The sequence below is a fragment of the Protopterus annectens genome, chromosome 4.part1 (assembly GCF_019279795.1).
Source record: "Protopterus annectens isolate FY-2018-M chromosome 4.part1, PAN1.0, whole genome shotgun sequence".
Classification (NCBI taxonomy): Eukaryota; Metazoa; Chordata; order Ceratodontiformes; family Protopteridae; genus Protopterus; species Protopterus annectens.
Genome location: NC_056734.1, coordinates 393,255,223 through 393,278,741, shown reverse-complemented (window position 1 = coordinate 393,278,741; position 23,519 = coordinate 393,255,223). Strand labels below are relative to the sequence as shown.

The 23,519-nt window shown below is 39.0% G+C and overlaps 1 protein-coding gene across 5 annotated transcripts in view; it reads right to left on the bottom strand.

The window, feature by feature from the left end:
- The window catches only part of LOC122800880 (LIM domain containing preferred translocation partner in lipoma), a 3,822,027-nt gene that overhangs the window by 3,533,460 nt on the left and 265,048 nt on the right, over nt 1-23,519 (bottom strand). The gene's annotated exons all lie outside the window — the stretch shown is intronic.

Below are 23,519 nucleotides of genomic sequence, written 5' to 3'. Positions count from 1 at the left end.
AGCAGCTCAGCTTCTTCCGGCTCAAGACTGGACAGGTCTCGGAGGAGGAACAGATGGAGACAGTGGAAGGCCTTCAAGTCTCGACACCAATTGAGAGGAGACCGAGATGAGTTTGGATAAGGCCGTATTCTCCATTAACTTCTGCACCACGCGGTCTACATCAGTATCAGAGAGGGGCCTGGAAGAACGGGTCGAAGGAATCGAAGACGGAGCCGACCTCAACAGTGTCGGGGGAGGGAGCTCCGTCACCGGTTCCAAGACTCGAGGCTCGGAAACTGACAACAGTTGAACACTTGGCCCCGAAGTCTGTGGAACCGGTGATCTAACTTTAGCTGAAGAGCTCGGAGCCGATGACCTGGGCTCCGACGTCTTCGATTCCTTCGAGGATTTGGATGCCTGGTCTGAAGCATCCAGAGCCTCTTGAAAAGTAGGTTTTAACAAACCCCTACCCATGAGTTTCCTGCGCCTATCTGTCATGACCCTCCCACTGAAAGAATGACAAATTGAGCAGTCTTCTTGCAGATGGAGAGGGCCAAGACAGTAGACGCAGGAGCTATGATTGTCAGTAACTGACATCTTTTGCCCACATTGGCAACGCTTGAAACCAGATTTAGCCTTTTCAGACATCTTACACTTAATATGGCTAGAAAGTGAGAAGTCAAGTCCAGTAATAAAGTCAAGTCCGGTGAAATTGTCGAATCCAGTAAAGGAAAAATGTCAATCTGGCAGTCAATCCAATAAGGGGTGGTAGGCCCCGAGGGAAACTCTAATAAGTTTAAATAAACTTAAACGGAACCGAGAATTCCTCAACCGTACCACACACACACACTATGTCACTAAACAAACTTTTTAGAATAAAACTACTCTGAAACAACAAGAATAAAATCTTAAATCTTATCTTTAGGTACTCGAGCTCGACCCAGTGATGCGAACGCTGCAGCGGCAAACTAGATCTGAGGTAAAGGCAGAGGGGGATTGTGGGTATTAGGTTGTCTCGAGCTTCTTCTCGATGCAGAGCTTGCAAGCGGCCGACACGGAGCCGAGGATCGGCTCCGAACCCAGGTGTAAGAACAAACGGCGAGATCGAACACTCTCACATCTGATATTGAGTGTAGCCTGCTTTGAAGCGTAGATATCTTCTGCAAGATTCCCTGATTGGGATGTGCAGGTATGCTTCTTTTAAATCTAGTGTTGCAAACCAGGCGTCTTTGCCTAGCATAGGGAGCAACTGTTGAAGAGTCAGCGTCTTGAATTTTGGAATTACCAAAAAGGTGTTTAGAGTAGACAGGTCCAGGATAGGATGCCATGAATTGTCTTTTCTGGGTACCAAGAAAAGTCTCGAGTAGAAACTTTGTCTCTTTTCCTCTTCTGGTACCAAGTGAATAACCCTCATGCTTAAGAGAGGAAGTACTTGCTTTTGGGCCTCTGCCCACTGATTTGGGGGTAGATCTGGCCCTCCGCTTGGTGTTGGTAACATGTGGAAGTGAAATCTGTATCCCTGGGACACTATATTTAGAACCCATTTGTCCTGGGTATTCTTTGCAAGAAGAGCAATCTTTCCCCCTAAAGGGGCAGTGAGCTGAGAAGTGCTTGGAAGTTTTAAAAAGAAGTCACTGAGACAATTTACCATAGGGGGAGTTTTATTACTCCCAGATTTGGAAGTGGAGGCCCCCCACTGCTTAGTCTTGTGTGTACCCTGGGACTGAAGCCTGGGAGCTCTACTGGATCTGGGTTTGGACTGAGAAGGTCTGGAAGAGGCAGAAAAGGACCAATTTTTGGAAGGCCAATGCCTACTAAGCCTACTAAACCTTGGAGGTTGTACTTGTAAAAAATCTTTAACAGTTTGCATGGATTTAGCTTTTTCCTCCATCTTTTTAAGAACTTCTTCTGCCTTGTTGCCAAACAGGTGGTCCTGGTTTAAGGGAACATCCAGTAATTTTGCTTTAACATGAATCTGGCAAGGACTGCTCCTTAAGCAAAGTATGCCTTCTAAGTACAGACCCAGTTGCAGCAGCCCTGCAAGATGCCTCTAGTGAATCAAAACCACATTGCAAAGTATGCTTTCCAACTTGTTCAGCTGAATGTAGTAAATCATGTAAATCCTTATTTTCAGCACAATCAGGAATCAACATTATTTTCTGTTTAAGCAATCCAATAATATGCTGCTGATACTTTAACATATGAATCTGGCAGTTTAAGGCCCTAATGGTCAAAGTTGCAGAAGTGTATGCCTTCTTACCCCATCTATCCTCTCTATCAGAGGGGGTAGGATTTTTGGCAGTAGTAGCTTTAATGCCCTTGGGTCCCTGTGAAATGGTCTCAGGATCCGCAGTAGGATTTTTAAAAAGGAACTTGAGAAAGTCAGGGACCCTGTAATATCTATCAGGTTTTCTGGGAACAGGAGGTAGAGTCAGGGGCCAAGCTAGATTCAGAAAAGGCATCATCAACAATGTCTAGTACAAGAGGTATAGCTAAAGGCCTGTGCTGGGGCAGGAGTAAGAAATCCCTAAGCCTCTTTTTAGAATCAGAGAAATCCTGACTTTCCCAACGAAAATGCTCCCTTAGAATATGCAAGGTTTTACCAAAAGAGAAATACTTTGGGGGCGGAGTCCTCAGCATCAGAATCCTCATAAGTAGATAAGGGTAAAGCCTGGTCATCAGAGGAAACAGAACATTCAGAATCCTGGTCAGAAGTATCATAAACAAACTCAGTCCTAGGTCTCTTAGAGGGGGAAGGCTGACTTCCCCTGATTAAAGTAATAAGGTCTTCAGCCATTCTTATCATTTGTTTTTTAGGCATAGAGACCTGACCATGCAGTCTGGGGATCAGTTTTCTAGGCATGGTTTGAGTTTTAGGCCTTGACGAAGAAGATGGCGTCCATTTAATACGCAAGTCAGTAGGCCTGAATACACCCTCAGAAGCCGGTGACTGCACAGCGGCTCCGGACCAATCCAAGGTAGAGACATCCGCAGGTTCCACAGCTGAAGCATCTCGCGGCATACCGGACTCCGAATGGGTCTCAGTAGAGGCCTGTGAAACTGAAGTAGCGGGTTATCAGGGGCTGCGAAAGCGCCTCACTGAGTACCAGTGAACTGGCGACAGGCTTAGGAGAAATGTCATTGGCAGCTTTGGACCTAGGCGGCCTGTCTCTGTCTTTATCTTTGCGTTTTTTCGGAATGTCGGTAGTCGGATAGCTTACCGAAGACATATCAGGATAATTGAACCGAGCACCAAAATATTTAGCAGTGAAAATATACAGACGGAAAGTTTGTGGTTTAAATAAGGTACAAAACCGACAGCGAGGTATGTTGTGGTCAGGGCCTAGGCAAGGAATACAGTACGAATGAAAATCTTTATGAGGTATTGGCTTTCCACAAGTAATGCAATTATTTACTTTTACTGACATCGGTTTAAAGCAAGAAAAACTTTCCCCAACGGGGTATTTGGCTTTTAGTTGAAGACTTCGGTTCTGAAATTCGAAAACGAAAATTTCTGGAGTCGGCCGACCGGCACTTGTGAACTGCTTCTGCTTCGGGCACCAAACGGCAAGAAAGACTGATGTAATGGCGTCAGCTGCATGTTTTATACCCCTGATGACCTGACGTCACGGAAGAGGGAACAGCAACCAACGCAGGACCCAAGATTTTGTTAAATCAGGCCGACTGAGGGCTACTGCAAGCAGATAACCCAAATGTGATGACTGCAACAGTGAAACACGAAGAACATCAGCTCTATCACTCACTCACATACACACACACACACACACACAAAAAATAAAAATAAAAAAATAAGAGGTTCCGGGATAAGCCGAAAGACACACACACACACACACACACACACACACACACACACACACACACACACACACACACACACACACACACTTACTTTCCTCACCCAGCAGGAAATCACCAGCAGTGCTTTAGTTTATGCAGGGTTGAAATCTTTTCAGCATAAGACAAAGCCACAGAAATTCAGTGTGTTTTTAAGTATCACTCAAGAAACAATTTTACTAATGAAAAAATGTGTGTGTGTGTGTGTGTGTGTGTGTGTGCATACATGCACACACAAACATCTCCATATCAAATGCTTTACTGCAAGAACTGGTTGATTACAAAATGAAGAAATTCCATATGTCAAATAGAAAACAAATCAGCACAGGATTAATTCATGGAAAACAAAACACAGAAATACAATGCAACTATTAAATCTATATAAAAGGTTCTCTATGTACTGTGGAGTGGAGGGGTTGTCCCCACAACTTTTTACTACGTATAATCACTTTGAGGTTGAATGTGCAAACTTAAGCAAACAAAACAATAAGTGTTTATACTTATTACAAACTAAATCTCAGCATTTGTATATGCACATACGTATAAATATATACATAGATACTTTAACATATTCCTTCGATTTAGCAGTTAAATTTGTCTTTGGGATTGACTTTCCAGTATGAAGTTGATATTTCTATACAAGAAAGTTTCAACAAAAAAATGGAAACTGTAGTTCACAAAAGATGAGTCTGCAGTTTTCAGTTAGGTTGTTGTTGTGTCTTTTGGCTTTTCCAGGTTAGGGGTCGCCACAGCGGAACTCCAGTCCACTAATGATTGCCAGTTGATTTTTACGTACCGAGTTGCCCGCTCTGCCGCACAACCTTCAACGAAGGTACGCCCATTCACGCACGTCTCCAGGCAGAAGACGCTCTAGCTGAGAATCGAACCGGACAGCGTATTACGAGTTTTCAGTTAGGTATGGTTTCAGATAAATTCTCTCTCTTTTGTAAAACTGTTTGGAATCTGTAGGGTCTACCCAGGTAAAAAAAGCTTTTTTATAATCAAAAGTATTAAACCCCTCCCACAGGTCTCTGGCAACGTAGCTGTCAAACATGAATACTACGTATTCAGACATCAAAGGATGCAGCTAAGCTCTAGCAGACCTTTTTCATGGGTGCGGAAAACCTCTTCCTTGTAGATCCCAACAGACAAGGACAATCTGAAGCATCTGTCTCTTGCATTTCCCCCACAAGTGGGTATATATCCAAGTGGCCTCTCATTTAAATGTTATCAGCCCCCTTCCCTCACAGTTGACCTTCTGGATTGCCTTCCTTCTGATATAGGTAATTCCTTCTAGTCTCTCCTCTAGATGCTCTTCAGGCACAAATCTGCCCAATGTTATGGCACTGGCTTTTAAACAGTTCTACATGCAGCTGAAAACTGCAGCTCTGACCTGCTTGCCTGTTTCTGGGCAAGTAAATTTAAAGGGACTATCCACTACTATAATATGGTGTGTGCATGTCTGTGTGCCTGTGTGTGTGTATATTTTATACACCAACATGTACACATGCAAACTTACATATATTATGACATCTAGTTGAGGGAAAATGTGCAATATGACTTCAAATATATGGAAACTGCAATTCATGCCTTTACATTTCTTAGAATAATTAGTCAAGTAACTAGCAATATTAAATAGAAATTAAAAATGAATTGCTTGTTAGTGGTGCATTTTAACATTGAACAGGAAATTGATAGGTTACTTCCTGGGGCAAAATGCTTATTATGGGCTACAGCAGAGGCTATGCCTGAAGACTCGTGGTTTACAGAGTTGCATGGTCCACATTCTTATCAGAAGCTGCATATGACCTACAGGGAGACAAGGGAAAGATTGTAGTGCATTTCTGGAAATAAAGTGTAGCAGAAACCTAAAGTCATGAACTATAACCTACAGCTCGTTTGCTATAATTGCTGTGTGGAACTGAGGCTGTGTGAAACAAAACTGGTGGGTTACCTTTTAGGAACTGTTTAAACACTATAAATATCTGTATAACTAAATGCGTAAAGTCATAGTGGGCAATATTTTCATTTCATTTTCTGACTTTTTTCTGAATTACTGCCTCCCCTTCACTTCTGTGCAATGTTATAACTGCATAGGTTGTCTACTGCCATTGGATTTACTTAGGTTTTCATGAATGGACTTTCTTGTGGTTGACTTTCTACTCTAGCTCACAGGAAAATTTTAATTTTCCTTAATATTTTAGATAATTATGCAATCGAGTATACTAAGGATAATGCCAACATCTCTTAAGCATATAGTTTTTCTTCACCTACTGTTACTTAATATATTTTTTTGTCATTGATGCCATTTTATAGTTTGTTGGTTGAGGCTTGGCTTTCATTTTATAGTTTAACTGCAGGTTATCACGTCAACTCTTCTAAAATTAATACTTTGCAGTATGTGTCACTCACACTAAGTAGACTCCATAATAACCAGTACTGTGGCATTTTTCATAACCTGTTAGCACTAAAAAAATCAAAGAAACTGACTTCATAAATCATAACTAAGACAGAGAAGATTAAACAGCTTTTAATTTTAAACTATATGATTAAAAATTTACACCCATGTAATCAACTACTTAAAAATGTGTCAAGTTATTTGGTGCCTTATAAGTTTATTTCAAATGCCAGTAAATCTGCAAAAAGTAAAAGTAAACTATACATCATGTTATACTGAAAAACAGCTGCAGTGTGCATTAGAACCACTGGGTTTTAATGGGTCAGAATCCTTCAAATTTCTTATGCAAATGTAGATATTCTCAACTATATCTGGACTGAAATACAATTCTCTGTCATTAACCCAGTCATTTCCAGGTTGCAGTGCAAAAATTCAAATGAAGATCACAAGCAGACTATAATTAAACACATTAAAACTGAAATTAAACTCTAAAGTTAAGTTGATCAAGCAGCTCCTGCTTCAAGCCAAATGACCACCGATTCTGTTTTATACCACATCCATTTTCTATTAGCATTGCTATTATCTTCCTTAATGAATTCTTATGACAAAATAAATGGTATTAGTAATCTATACACCAAGTAATAGCTTAGAAAGATTGAAAATGGAGTGGCATGGGAAATGTCAGTATCAGAATACACAGTAAACCTACAGTCATACTCATAGGATCATAAGGTAATTTGAGTCACAAGACCATTTGCACTTTTTGAAGAAGGGCATAAAAGGTCAATCCCGGAGAGGGTACCTATCCAGTCTTTCAATGTTTAATATGACAGATGCTAAAGTGTCACTGTTTAACTTGCAGGGGAAGTTTCTTTCAGAGATGAGTAAGCACTGGGTAATAAATGTATCCATCAAGCATGTTTTATGTATGTGTTGGTAGTGACTGAAGTCCCTAGTTCTGGTTTTACTGGAGCTATACGACTTGAAATGGTACAGATCATCGATGAGGATTGCGACCGTAATGGCACGAATGCAAGGCAAAGATCACCTTGCAAGAGCCTACAAGAAACCCAAGTAAACAGATGTCACTTCAAACCTCTCCTGGTAGCTTAGGGACTTTAGGCCATCTACATTTCTTGTTAGAAACCTCTATGACTTTTTCCAGTTACTATGTAGCATTGTACCCAAGGCATGTATAGAAAGGTACATCCTAAAGGGGTGTTGTACTTGATAATCAGTCAAATTAAGACTGCATAAAGACACATGATAAACTAAGGTTGCCATGTTCTGCAATACCAAAAACTGGAACAAAGCCATATCCTCCTCCACTGTCTGTGACTCTCCCCATCCCCACCCCATCCCTAACCATGTTCACACCCATTTTAAGTGAATGTATACATTTCCTTGAGTGTTTTTTTTTTTATTACATAATCTCAGACTTTTTAAAATAAACTCAGATTCCACAGCATCACTTTAGCGATGCTTATTGTGGAAAAAAATCAGACCCAGTTGCTCTTTTACAAATTCTGGCATTCTGTTGATGCTGCTAAATATAATATCAGAGGTTTTACAGTGCTCTCCGGATTACTGGAGAATCATTCTGATTTCCAGATAATCTGAAAAATACTGGATAGGTGGCAAGTCTAATGATAACTTCTACTGAACTGAACAATATGCCTTTAGATAATTAGTTTAGTTAAGTAGAAGGGATTTTCTCATTACTACTATCTGGCAGTTGGCTTAGAGGATTAAGGAGCAGTTAACAAGCTGTTTCCTGTAGTCCAATAGCACAAGGTTCGATTCCCCTCAGCCTACATTGCTAAACTGTGTTACTCTGAGCAAGTCACTTAACCGGACACCACTCCCAGGCTTTGCGTGAAAAAGGTCCATGCAGAGCAGTGCTCTCCCAAGAAAACAAAGGCAAATAAATACCTGGTGGTCGGAGGAGAGGGAATTATCAAACCCAGGTTCCAAGATCCCTGACTGTATCACCATTTTGGAATGGAATATTGATTATACTGCAAATTGAAGGCAGAGGATTGTTTACCCAAAGGTGACATTACTATACTTTTTACATTTTATTTTACCCATTTTCCATACAGCACTTATTTACAAGGGTTAGTTTCTGCTGTAATGAATGGAAATCAGAGGGATATTTGACATCATCACACAGTTTGCAGTCATCTGCAAACTAGCTAACTACAGATATTCTGATTCCTGGTCTGGAGAATGGAGATGAAGACAGTGATTCTGAGAAGGCATCTGTTACCTTAACGATGTAGGTTCTAACTTTCAGCCAGTTGGCTATCCACCTCACCTCACCCAATGGAAGGATGTCTTTCGGCTTTTCCCGGTCAGGGGTCGCCACAGCGGAACTCCGGTCGGCTAATGATTGGCAGTAGAGTTTTACGTGCTGGCTTGCCGGGCCTAACGCACAACCTTCAACGAAGGAACGCCCATTCACGCATGTCGCCACACAGAAGACGCTCTAACTGAGAATCGAACGGGCAACGTCTAACTGTGAGGCGATAACGCTACCGCAGCACCACCACCGCATGATCTCACCTCACCCAATACAGATCTATATTTAAGGCACTTATCTTACTCAAGATACCAGCATGGGGGGTAGTGTCAAATGCTTTTTTCACATCCAAATAAGCTACATGAACAAATCAGCTGCTGTCTTCAGTATGTATGAACCTTCCTGAATAATTTAGCTGAACTAAGGAGGCAAGATCTCCCTTTGATAAAGCCAAACTGATGTGGATCTAGCCTGATAAGGTTTTTGATATTATGGTTTACAGGCCTGATATGATGCATTCCATGAATTTAGAAATCAGACTAGTCAGGCTAATAAATCTATAGTTTCTTGGGACAATGGTAGGGCTGCTTTTGTTTAGAGGCATCACCAGTTTAATCCGCAATACTTACAGAACAATGATGTAGCTAAACTCAGGTTAAACAATTTACAGAGGGGCTCCACAAGGGCATGTTTGGTGCTACTTAATAGGCATCCATGTAAATCATGAGGCCACATGAAAGTAGTACTTTTGGATTGAGAGAGCACCTTCAGGAATCCCTTTGTGATATTAGAAAGTGCAATGGGGTTGGGAATTTATGGAATTAATATAGTTGTTTCAGCGGTAAGGTTTGCATTCAGTTTGCAAAAAACAAGTTCAGTCCCAGCAAGGCAGAAAATAAAATGCAAATTCAAATATAAAAAATTTTAATAACACAAGGTAAGCGCTTTCACGGTGGTAACCGCTTCATCAGACAACAGCATGAAGAAACAATTCAGTTTAAAAAGTTGTTCCAACCAATGAAAAATCTACATTAATAAACATAAACAATTCCAATATTTAAAGTGCTAGTGTGCTGTTAATGCTTTAATGGTCTCGGTTTCAAAAAAGGTTTCAAAGAAACCATATCATTGATGCCGGGGTAGGTGTCAGCCTAAAAGAACAGAATCCACTTCTGTTCACAGGCTTCTTACACTTCAAATTACCACCCCTAATCCCTTCTAATACAATTTCCAAGACAAAAAACTTAAAACTATGACCTTCTCCTGCTTCAATAACATGTTTAGCCAAGGCACTAGCATTCTTAAAATTTCTGATATCATGTAGTTGTTCCAGAATTCTGTCCCTAAAAGGACGATTGGTTTTCCCAATAAAATAAACATCACATGCAACACACTGAGAATAGTAAACAATATTCCTAGTACTGCAGTCTGCATAAAAAGGAAACTCAACAAGACATCGGAGTGTAGGATGTAAATACCTAAGTGCACTAAAAATATGTTTGCATGCCTCACTGTGTCTGGCAGAGGGTGGGTTACAGAACCTCTATCCATCTATACAAAGAAGTCCTTAAGGCCCATTGTGGATGGAATACCTACCATATTGAGGGATACAAAAAATTAAAAAAAAAAAAAACAAAGTTTTTACAAGATCTGTATCAAGGGACTCGTGGACTTGATATGAGTAAAGAGTTATTAATGGTTTCCCTTGATGTAGGGCCTCTGTTCACGGTGATACCCAATGATTGGGGTATTGAGAACATCAGGGGGCTGTTGACTGAAGGCAAGTACTACACTGATGTTAAAGTGAGGTTGATTTGTGAACTTAATGAGATTGTGTTGGAGAATGTGTTTGTATTTGGCAAAGAACACTATTTACAGAAGGTTGGCGTGGCTATGGGGATGACATGTGCCAATAGCTACACCAACCTTGTGTTAGCCAAGTGGGAATTTGATATGGTTCTCAGTAAGAATTCATCACTTTTGTGGTATAGACATTTTGTTGACAATGTTTTTCTGTTGTGGCAAGGCAGTATGCAGAGCCTTTTGGCGTTTATAGAATAGCTACATACAACTAAGACCTTTTTTAAAGTTTACAGTAGCTTACTCACATTCTAATATTTCATTACTTGATGTGACCATTAATAAGAGTGAATTGGGTTGTTTCCGTACAGGCATGTTTAGGAAGGATGCAAGCAAAAATGCTTTGTTACATAGACAAAGCATGCATCCTAAACGTATTCCACGGAATGTCCTTAAGGGACAATTTTTGAGGTTAATGAGGCTACACAATGATGATGCTGAGCTAAAGGCAGCATTTGATAAATTGAAACATGATTTTTGAGAGAGAGGTTATAGTGAGAAAGGGGTAGATGAATGCATCAGGCTAGTATCCCTTGATAGAGGTAAACCTTTTTTCTCTGAGGTACCATCAACACTCCCTATATCACAGGGAGAAAATAATGGTAGGAAGGTTAGGTTTCCACTAACTTTCTCTAGTGATGTTAATACATGCAGCAACATCATCAAAAAGAAATGGACATTCTGTATGCTAACCACGATCTGAGGAATATAGTTGGTGACAAACCCAATTTCTCTTTTAGGAATAATAGAGCGGTCAAGCAACAACTTTATTATAGGAAAGAGAGTAGTTCATGTAGAGTCCCAGAGGTTTGGTAGTTTTCCATGCAGACACTGTGAGGCATGCAAGCATATTTTTAGTGCACTTAGTAATTTACATCCTACACTCTGATGTCTTGTTGTTTCCTTTTTATGTAGACTGCAGTACTAGGAATATTGTTTACTATTCTCAGTGTGTTGCATGTGATGTTTATTACATTGGGAAAACCAATCGTCCTTTTAGGGACAGAATTCTGTAACACCTACATGATATCAGAAATTTTAAGAATGCTAGTGCCTTGGCTAAACATGTTACTGAAGCAGGAGAGGGTCACAGTTTTAAGTTTTTTGTCTTGGAAATTGTATTGGAACGGAATAGGGGTGGTGATTTGAAGTGTAAGACAGAAGCCTGTAAACAGAAGTGGATTCTGTTATTTAAGGCTGACACCTACCCCGGCATCAATGATATGGTTTCTTTGAAACAGAGACCTTTAAAGCATTAACAACACACTAGCACTTTAAATATTGGAATTGTTTATGTTTATTAATGTAGATTTTTCATTGGTTAGTACAACTTTATAAACTGAATTGTTTCTTCATGCTGTTGTCTAATGAATCGGTTACCACCGTGAAAGCGCTTACTTTGTGTTATTAAAATGTTTTATATTTGAATTTGCATTTTATTTTCTGCCTTGCTGGGACCAAACTTGTTTTTTACTCATTGTTTACTTAAGTTATTTGTCCCATTTCTTGGTCGTCAGTTTTTGGTTTCGCACTCAATTTGTCTGCTAGTATATTTGCTGTGTCTGCTGGGTTTGAGTGGGAGGTGCAACTTTGGATAAGTTCAAAACACTGCTAGGTGTAAGTTTACTAATATAACTAAACAAAAACTTAGTATTCGCTTCAGAAGCTAATTTAAGTCATGATTTGCTTTACTAGTCCTGACTGTAGATTTTGGTTTATTTCTGATTCTTGATATAATCTTTAATAAGAGGAATTTTATAACTTTTGTATGATTTAAGAATTGTTTTGCTTGTTATAGACGTTACTTAAGCTGGTGATCCACCATTTTTAAACTTCTCATTACACCTGGTTTACAGGGACAGCCAGGTCTGGGCACTCAGCTACAAACAACAAAAACAGGAGTGATCAAGAGCATCAACTAAGTTTGAGGAGAGAGGAGGTGGAGGATAGCTCCATTTTCAGAGATGGTATGAACACAGAGATGATTGTAACAAATGGGTGCTGGGGGCTACAACCCCAGTACAAGGGCTCTTTTCCCACAAAAAAAGAATGTTTTAATGTTTTGCGCTTTAATTGAATGCGGTTTTTGAATCGCAAGACGTCTCACTAATTTTTTGTGGTGAAATTATTTGTCTGCAAACAGAATGGGACATCACCCACTGCAGAACTGAACTGACCACAGCCATTCCCACACTCCACAAAAAGCTGCAGTATGCACAGGGAGGTTTTCTGATTTACATTTTAGGAGAGGAAATTAAATCTGTGGCAGCTTTTATCCAGTTGGATCACAAAAGGCCAAATGTTTTTAGTCCATCACAGATGGCACTGTTTCCTATTAAGAGACCACTTCAATCAAATGATGCAATGCACTCAGTCAAGGGATGGAAAGGGAAATGTGCACGGTATGCAAGCCCATCCTAACCTTGTAATAACCACTACATTTTGTAATGCTGTATCACAGGTGGGGTGGTAGAAGCCAAGGAAAAAAATTATCTTGGTGCTGTCACTCAAATAAAAAGCACCCCAACCCCATCCAAGTGAACATTTCTACATAGTTTACATCCCTGGATTAGGAGGACAGCTTTATCCTGTGAATGGGATTTGAATCAGGTTTCACAGACAGAAAGGATGTCATGACTAAACCAGGGGTCTCAAACTTAAAAGACTTGAGGGCTACTTGAAGTTGACTACACTCAGCCGAAGGCAGACAAGCAAAAAAAAAAAAAAAACCCTCAGTCTCTGCAGACACTTGTAGTAATTTTTTTGTATGATATTCTCCAGCCAAAGGAGGCAATCAGAAGCATGTCCAACCAGTTTATAAACCTGTGTTATTTAACAAAAAAAAAAACTATAGCTAAATCATATGGTGCACTGTACAGTTCCACAAAATAGCACCCCTCAACTCAAAGTTGGGGAGCAAAAAAAAAAACTCGGAATTGAAAACCAAAAAAAGTTAAAACAAACTGCTCTCTGCCTGATACAGTTAAGTCCCAATGCACGGAGCACTTCAGCACATATTCCTGTACTTCACTCGTGCACAACACTGATGGTACCCCTTAAAAGCTTATGCCCAGGGCAGCTGCCATCTCTGTACCATCGTAATTATAGCTCTGCAATAAAATAAGGCACTGATTACTTTCTAGGCCAGTAACACTATTTTTCAAAAAACATTTCTTATTGTTGTCTTCAAATAAAACTGAGATGGTGGTGGAGAGACAAAGGGTAAAAATTCCACTACTACCAACCAAGGGAACAGCAGGATAGTAGAAAGACGTATCAGTACTGTGATCCACTACACTTCCTAGCACTAAATTTAGTTACTTTTTTTATCTAAAAATCCTAACTATGATGGCCACCAGGAGTATGGTCTCTTCAGTCATACCACTTGTACCAAACAGGTTAAAGTATACAAACCAGCATGCAAATATGAACCAGTAAACATTCATAACACCAATGTACAGGCCTCATAGTAAACACTCCACTGAGCACAGTCTTTGGCCTAGCTCCTGGACTCCTTTCTCAACAGTCTGTTTCAGTGGCTTTCAGTGTGAAGCTCCTCACAATAAAAGTCTTATGAGGAGGCCTCTGCAATACTGACTGCAACACTGCTATTGAATCCAATAGCACTCAATGACACCAAGAGTCCAGATGCTGAAAGGTCAGCACCAATCCACACAATCCTGCACTAAGTCATTACTGACCCCAGACACCAAAGACACCACAGCTGATGTTGGTATTAACACTGTGATCTCCAAGGCCTTGAAGAATGAGAAGCTCGACCTCTAGACCAACACAAAAACAGTGACACCTCTAGCAATGAGACCACAACCCCTAAAAAGCCAATGGCTGAACTGGACAAAAAAAAAAAAACAATTTAAATCCTCATCATGTACGAGTCTGAAAGTTGATATGCAGTCTCAACATGATAAGCAATGGAGCAAGACCTGATAAGGAGGTCTGAAAAACAGAAGGCTGGAGTATACTGTTTCACGCCAGCCCTGAATGGGATAACAGCCACATCCATCTGGACCTAATGCAACATCCTGGAAAGCTACTCATATTTAGTATCAAAAACTGTCCTATAGGATGGAACAGACTGACAAGGAGGAGTATCAGCAGTGAGAAGTCAATGGAGGTCCTCCTCAGAAAGAGAGAGAGAGAGAGAAAGACTTTCTCCATGAAATAACTCACCTCTTAGACCTGGAGTAGAATGTTTTTCAATGACCTTATCTAACAACTCAGAAACTGTTTTGACATAAGATCCCCTGTTGCTTCTCCTGACAACATTAGGAGGAAGAGGATGGAGAAAGAAAATTCTCTAGAACCTTAAGACTCTTCTCTTCAATTATATTTGACATCTCCTTACGGTCTAGGGACCCTGCAGAGGTGGACTGACCCTAGGACTCCCACTAGGTAAAAGACAATTTATAATCAGCTTATTATTAAGATCAATGACAATTAACCCATCATGTATTTTAGAAATACAGCAGTCTTCAATGAAATTACTACCACCCAAGCAAAATATGTGTTTAACATGTATATCCTAGGATCCATATGTGCCCATAACACAATCTTTTCAAAAAGAAAAAAAAGTCTTTACACTATGCACAAAGAGAAAAACTGTCACACCCCAAATACAACATCAAAATTGTAAAGGCCAAAGTAATCACCAAGATGCCCAAAAAAATGGTGGATGGGGAGGAGAAATGCAGCAAAAAAAGGAACACTCCACATTAGGAGTAATGTCTCAAGAAATATAAACTGATGAATCATGGCAAATGATTCCAAAGAAAAATCCAAGAAAAACTGCCAACAAATGCCTTTAAAATAAAGAAAGCCTTGTCTATTTGACATGCCCATTCAAACCAATCTACAAAAAGGATCTAACGTAAGATGGAATTGTACAGAGAAACTTAGGTAGGGTGGAGGAGCTGAAACCAAAGAAAGCTTTATTGGTGCTGATCACTGAATTAGTGTTTTAGTCCTAGCAGAAGAACATAATTAACCATACCATGTAAGATCTAATTTTATGGTAGCTACAGAAACATCTTTCCTGGAGATATGTTTGATTGGCTTCTTGCTTTTCTCTAGAAAATCTGCAAATAGGAAAAATTAAAATTATACAGAACTGCAGTTAATTTCTTGGAATGGATGCAAGCGAGGAGAATAGTGGCTCAGGCTGTTTTTAAGTTTATGTTAACTCCAAAGTGTAGGGCTTCTTAGATAAGCACGTGTGATAGCTAGTGCACAGAATAAACGGACAAACATGGAATATTTACTGCAAAAAAATATATTTGCTTGGTGCCATATTAGAAGGGCTTAGATTTTTCAAAGTTATTTGCAACATGTGATATTATGAAAATTAGTAAGTATATGTTGTATTCACAAACGTATAATGTGCAGCATTTCCTTTAGTCAAATATGAAAAATAACTGACAAAAGGACCAGGTGACCAAAGGCATGTGGGTAAAAAAGAAATTGAAGGATACCATTACATTTTAAGTAGTGGAACAGATGACAGTGAAGAAAAAAATAGCAGAACAGAGTCCAACCTGAAATGAATTATTTAACTGAAACCAAGGAGTCCACCAAGAAGAACATGTCTGCAAAAAACTTGTCAACTGTCCCAAACTTTCAGGGACAATCATAATTTTGGTTCATACTGTGCCCTGCCTGGTCTAAACACCACACACTATGATGCCCCTTCTAACCACCCCCTCCCCACACACACAGACCTAACATAAATAACTAACCTATTCTGAGTGGAACTAAAACAGAGTAAATAAACAAATCAAAGTATACATCTACTCAAACTAAAATGTCTCGATTTTTCCCAGTTTGACATTTTACAATATAAGCAGTAGCATGGTCAAGCAGATACCATGTTAGCACCATTTACAAATCAATTCTAAGAGAGCAACATTTAGATCAAGGGCATCAAACATCCAAACTTTAAACTCAGATTAAATTACAAGGATTCAAGTGAGTCAGCAAAGAAGATAATCATGCCTTAAGTATTGAATATTGTCTTTTTACTAACTAAAGGCTTTTAAGGTAATAATTTAATCATATCATTTAGTCACCACTGTCTCTCACTTACTGAACTAGGCTGGCTAGAACACCCTCACCTCCTTCAATGGTATCAACTCACACTTGCCCACAAACTGGTTAACCATCCTCTAAAGTTCCCATCCCTCCAGTATTTACTCCAAACCTATCTCACCACCAGACCACTACGATCCAGCAACAAAAATCAATTACAGGTTACTACAGCCAATAACACTGCTGGAGAAGCACTATTCTCCAGCGCTATAGCCAAATTAGGGAACACCTTTCCTCCCACAATAACCTCTCGACCATCATGCACCTACTTCAAAGCATTACTTAAAGCGCACCTAAAAACATGCTGGCTATGCCCTTGTAACTCCCACTCCATCTACCCTCTACCTCTCTTCCACCCCACAAACTACCTTCGATTACAGCAAGCTCTGATACTTCCATGCCTATCTACTTATTATATGGCAGTAACATCTTATTGTAACAATTGTTAACATCTGCTATGACTTCGTGGATAGAACAGATGCTAGTTATCTACTGAATGTAATATGTTCTTCATCTGTAACTATGTTTGTAATATTTTAATTGCTAGGATTCTTAATTTGTAACTATGTCTGTAATATTTTAATTTGTGGAGCTTTTCTCCCCGGGCCTCCGCTGAAAATGGACCTGCATCCAGTCGGACATTCCCGGTCAACAAATGTAAAAAAATAAATAAATAATACATATGTACACCAGCTTTAATTGTATTTTTTATTTTAAGCTATATACCGCAGGAAAAATGGCAGATCTTTTGGGGAAATGTAGCAGCACAGGTCCTTTCTGCACAAATCAGAAATTTCTGTTTATTCTCCTTAGAGCAGTGGGTAACAGTCTGAAAGCCTGTGCAAAATTTAAAAAAATTCTGGTTTCATCCCTTACTGTTCTATATACACCACATAAATCATCATGCTTTCTGGAACGTATAAATTTGAAACAGTAACAAATTGCAGAATGTATACGAATGTAGTTACATAATGGCAGGTACTTATATGGATGTATATTCAAATGACATAATAAACAAACTAATGGTATACAAACGGTATAATGCTGTCACATGGACAATTAGAAACAATTCACAAAGAAAGATAATGTCTCATACCAATATGCATATGCTAAAATGCCATTCTGGTTCACAGTCAGCTCTCACACATATTAACTGTCTGTATCACCTTCTATATCTATTATAGGTATTAAAAATACACTTTCCAGTATAAATCCTTTATTCCATTATCTAAAACATCTAAATGAATCGTCTTGCACTTAGGGAGTTAGGACAATGAAATGTCTTATTTAGTTCTAAAAGTTATGATCATGACTCAAGATCTTGTGTCTCAGCTGGTATCGGGCACTGTCTGTTAAAGATCATTCCTTGCCCCGACACATTCATCTTGGGTCACATTCTCTGCCATATAACACTAAAAAAGAAACCATCTTTGTGTAGGTATGGGAACACTGTATCTTTCTTCTGTGTAATATGGGTGATCTGGAGTGTTAGGGCTAGGAGAATCTCAAAGACAATGCTGTGTACAGAGAATGATGGCAACACAGGTGTCTTTGGCAGCTGATATGCCTCAGCCATACAAGTTATTTGCCTAAATGAAGTAAGAGGGTTGAGCTGTAACATAAGCCTGAAAAGATACAGCATGAAAACTATACAATGGCGTTAACCTGAAGAGAAAACATACAAGGGCTGGTGCATGACACTAACTTCAAAGGCTTTTGTATACAGCACTGCATAAGTTTCATAAGAAAATGCAGAACCTGCAAGAAAATTCAGCTATTTTCTGCGTACCAAGCTCACTGTATTGTCACTGGATGCCAAGTGTGAAAGTGATACAAAGCCATTATGCAAATTTCATTACTAATAATGTTCCATTTTCACCTATTTACCATGTTGCTGCCTTGCTTTACTGATATAGCTGGGTAGAAAGAAAAACCTCTTCAAATTTTATTATAGCCACAAAACAACAGAAACCAGGTCAAAGTAGACTGACATTTGCAGTCTTCAACAAACCTTGCTTGACAGCACCATCAAATATGTTCCAAAAAATCAAGATGTGGGTGAATACATTGTCTAGAATTTTACATTGTCTAGAATTTCACAGGAATGATGTAGGAAGCAGACATGGTGAACAAAAAGCCAAAGTAGCTTAAACATTCTAAAATCTTAATGAAATAATCCTATCAGCTGTATTTGCTGTTCTCTGTGAACACCTGAGTGAAGAGCACTAAATTCAGGTTTGGCAGACTGCCACACCACACACTGTTTGAAAAAGTAAGAAAGGTTTTGATCAAACGGAAATGTTATTCTAAGAAAATAGATGAACCACTGGTTCCATGTGATAACTGCCAGTCAAGCAGAATTTGACAAAAGTGACGCAGAGCTTCCACAGAAGTCAACAAACTCACTACAGATAAGTTTAGTTTCAAACATTGCTGCTTTACCGCAGCTTAACTCAGACAACTGTACTAAAATGGAGGCAACAAATAATTCATCTACTGCTACCAGGCTGAACCGTTATAGAGTAAATCAATGTATAATAATGTTTAGTATACAAAAAGAAAAAAAGCTGTGACGATACAGTCATTCACTTTCTGAAGAAAAGACAACATGCTTTAAGCTCTCTCAGATAAAAATCTTACAAAACTATGCTTTCTAAGAGCAAGATCTTGCTTTAAGTAAATAACTGCTTTGCTCTTAATTTCATGGTTCTCCATCTCTGTCTCTCTTTTTTGACTCCATCAACCAGTACTTGGACTACAATCATCTATAGATTTCATCCAGTTTAGCCCATATCTTGTATTTAGGTAACAGGACCCTACATCCTCTCTGTACAATCTCAACTTCCTGACTTAGTCAGAGGAGACCTTTTCAAGCCACAGCCTCAAGGCAAAAATATCTGGAATGCTTCCTCTGCTGCACACTCACTCACTCTAAACAATTCCTCCTAACATTTTTCAAGAATTACACTAGCAGTTTCAAAAAAGAAAAAAAAAGGTACTAAATCCAACGAGTGGTTGCCAAATTAAACAATATCATTACTCTGACTTTAAACAATACAATTACAGACAGCTACACGCTGTAATGATATTTGTTGATGGGATCTCATGTAAATGTCCCAAATGTCATACTTTTTACTTAAATGAATTATTAGTGTTTAACTGCACCAGCTTAGTAAGGAAATAAAAAATGACATTAGTCTAAAACAAACCATACTGCATATATATTTCAGCACACCTCTATGCACATCCTTGTGTTACATAGACAGAGTTCAAATATAATCTTCCTGCATAATGTTTGAATATTTTCCATGCCTTGTAGACCTGTAAGTCTTCAATGGGTGCTTTTGGAGGAGGTCAAGCTAATATGCACCTTAGTGGTAGTGACATCCAGAATTGTGCTAACTGGTTATCCTCGGAGAGAATTAAGGGGCTTGCCTGTAGTTCTACAGTATTTTTGCCAACAAAGGATGTTCCTGAAACCCACAATATGACAACTTACACATCTCTCAAGCACAAACCTTTTATTTACATTTAATTTTTTATAGCTATGACACAGCTGTCTGAATCAGCCACGTCCTGCAGCTCCACCTCGATCATGATCTCCACTGTTTCTGATACCTCTTCGACTTACCCCTTCAGACCACCTAAGCAGCAAAATCTCTGGTGTTGCTAGTCAGTATAAGTGTGAAGAGAGAGTATCAGGGTGTCCCAATACACTGACATCATGGCAACCTGCAGAGGGCTTTTGTGTGCCCTATCCACAATCTTGCCCCAACTCCAAATGGTCACTACAGGTTCATGAGTGTGTACTAGGCTGACAACCACTGAGGCCTTCTTAAGTCTAGTCATGCATGCCAAATCTCTGACAAGTACTGGGACTTTTGCTAAGTGTAAACAGGAGCTTGGGAGATGACACATTTACAAACAGGGGCCTGACAGATTTACAGGCTGCCTGTTTCCAGGCAAGAAATCTAATGTACTGAAAACTGCATGTTCTTTTTTCTGTGAAAATTCTTCATGGTGGAATCAAGCAAATATTCCTAAAAATGTGCTTTTACTTTTACTTTTCAGAGACCAAGTGAAAGAAACATGGTCTCTCACCTCATCCTCGTCACTGTTTTTCAAAAAATGTCATTCCTTGAAGTGTTAGTTTGTCCTACAATTCACGCTAAACGAAACGCAGCGTTGAATTTTGACAAGAAAAATTAACAATATCACCTCCATAACCTATATCTAATAAACAGAACTTATATATGTAACCCTTCAATGCTCTCAAAAAAATTCAAAGCACTGCTTCCTTCCTCTCAATACTTCTGTTGACAAACAGCTTCGGCAGCTGAGGTTTCAGCTCTCACCCAGCTGCATAACTGCTTGTTGTTCACATTTCTTGTTCTTTGAAAACATCCTTCAATTTTTTTTCTCCATAGCTTGTTAAGCTCAGTTTGAGAAGAATGGCAGAGTTAGCCTGCATCTCTGCAAACTTCATTAAATGACACTACAAAGAGGTTTTAAGGAAAATATGCCTCTCTGCAATCAAGTCTGATTGGAAGAGAGGAAGAAAGAATAAGGTAAGACACCACAAGTATTAAGAAAGCCTTATTTAGTATGGAATAATAATTTGTTTTTCAGTGCTGTATTTTGTGGTGGGGGTAACCTAAACAAAAATAGCTGTAGAATATATTTGATAAGAACACCCTTGTCCAGGAAATGTACTAGTTGCCACAGGCACTGAATTTAGCTGAAAATGTATCACTAAGAAAAGAAAAGAACAGTGCCAGATAATTATGGATAATAATATTCATAGGGTTTAGGTACAATAAAGCAAAGTAATAAGAAGGTACTCTTAACATTAGAGTCTGAAGAAATAAAAAAAAACTTCCAGCACTATTTTTAACATCTGGGCTTCTATATTACTCTTTATATAAAAGCAAGGGTAAATTGCAGTGAATATGGATGATTTTTAGTGCAGCCAATCAACCAGCATGTTGTGGAGAAATGTGAGGGAACCAGAGAACCCAGGTAAAACTCACAGACATAGAACATGCAAACTACACACAGTCAATGACAGGAAGATAGGTGTGAACCCTGGACCTTGAGCTATGAGGCAGAGACCTTACCATTAAGCTACTGTTCTGCCTTATCCACCCCACACTGGTTGTGACCTGGCCTTAAACATCTTTTCTTTGTTAAATGCTCCCCAAAGCCAATGGAAGACTCAATGCTGACAGTACATTAATGGAGGGCTGTGCAGGCACCCCAAAAACAGGACCATCAGATGCCATCTTCAGTCCTATCAAGAAACAAACACCTGAAGATAAAGTGGAATGTATCACGATGTAAATATTCACCAATGTACAAAATTAACATTTCAGACTATGTACACCACTACCTTTTTCTAGAAATTCATATCTTACTTGTACAGGAATTGATGACGAAGGAGAAGTTGAACTGTTATAAAAACCTCCATCTTAAATATCTTCTGTCATGGTGGGTACCTTCCCAAATTTGTATTACTCCCACAGTGAAGAATCTTGTAATAGTAGTTATAACATTTGCACAGAATTCCAAGTAGTTAAAAGACTAATCAAGACTGATAGGCATTTACTAACTGACATGTAACACTGTTGTCCAAAAACCTGCTTATTTGAAATGCTTAGCATGTATATGGACATTTGACCAATCTACAGTGTCAAAATACATCCTTGAGCTTAAATACTTTCAACTATCAGCCATTGCACAGCCCTAGTAGTGTGCAATATGAAGGCCTTCTACTGTTTGTAAAATGGAATATAAGGATCAACCAATAACAATTTAACTTTAATGTCAGGACTGATGGATAATCTTTCACAACTATTCAACAACAAAACAAATAGCTGATCAGTCTTTTTGACTTTTGTGTACATCAAAAACATATAGCAGCCAGTTGCCGTTCTTATACTATGAGAGAAATAATGATCTTTGGACTGATTTTTAAGACTGCATTTCTCTCTTCCAGCATGAAGGATTTTTTTTAATTCGCATCCTGACACTGCTGTGCACCTGTAAGAAAATAATTTCTGCATAGAGGTCATAAGCTACATTTTTTTTTCTTTTTTGCTGGAGGTTTAGCTTACTATACAATGTGTTTTCCAAGTCAAAAATTGCAATCAGCAAGGAAATGTTTTTGTTGTTTTACTGCCAGAGGTCTTAAGAAATAAGTATTCTTCTTGGGTACTGTGGAATAAGTATTGAAACAAAAACTTAAAAACTGCTCCATTTTCCCTTGACACACACAAGAAATAGAGGAGATTTTATGAAAACTAGTCTCCTGAGAATCAATGCTTACTTCACAGTCCTCTACAGTTTATGTAAACAATACATTGGTATAATTCTGTTATACCATTTGTAGAAGTAATCTTCTCTTTTGTCTATCAGGTAGCAAAGGAAGAACCGACACTTGGCCATATAAGTACGATAATGCATAGTCTTACTGCTAAACAGATGGAAATGAACACCCTTTTCTCAAATCTGGCCACTGCTTTCAATTCTGTCTTGAGGAAGGATTGTGACTGCTAACATCAATATTTTTAAACAGGAAGGGATTAAACATTGTTGTAGTCGGGTCAGTATTCAGCTAATTAAATAAATCCTATAGGTGGATAGCCCTTCACAACCCACCTGCTCTTTTAGGTGCAGGAGCTTAACAGCCAGTAATCTCCCCAGCAGGGCTGGAAATATCCTGAAAGGGAATACGGCTCATTTAAACTCAGTTTAATTTATCACAGCCCATTCAACTGAATCTAATTAAATTTTCTGCTATTAGGTCATCTAACCTGCAGGCAATTTATAGCCATCACTGAAGAGTTCACTATTCCCAAGTCACAAGAATGGGCTTTGAGAAGCTGGATTACCAACACAGCTCTCAACCTCTTAGCACAAGAAATCTGGACAAAGTCTAAAATAATGGGGGGGACAAAAGCCCAAAAATAGGGACAAGTTTGAAGACTTACTCTTATAAACTTAGAAAGTTGCTAGAATAATGGG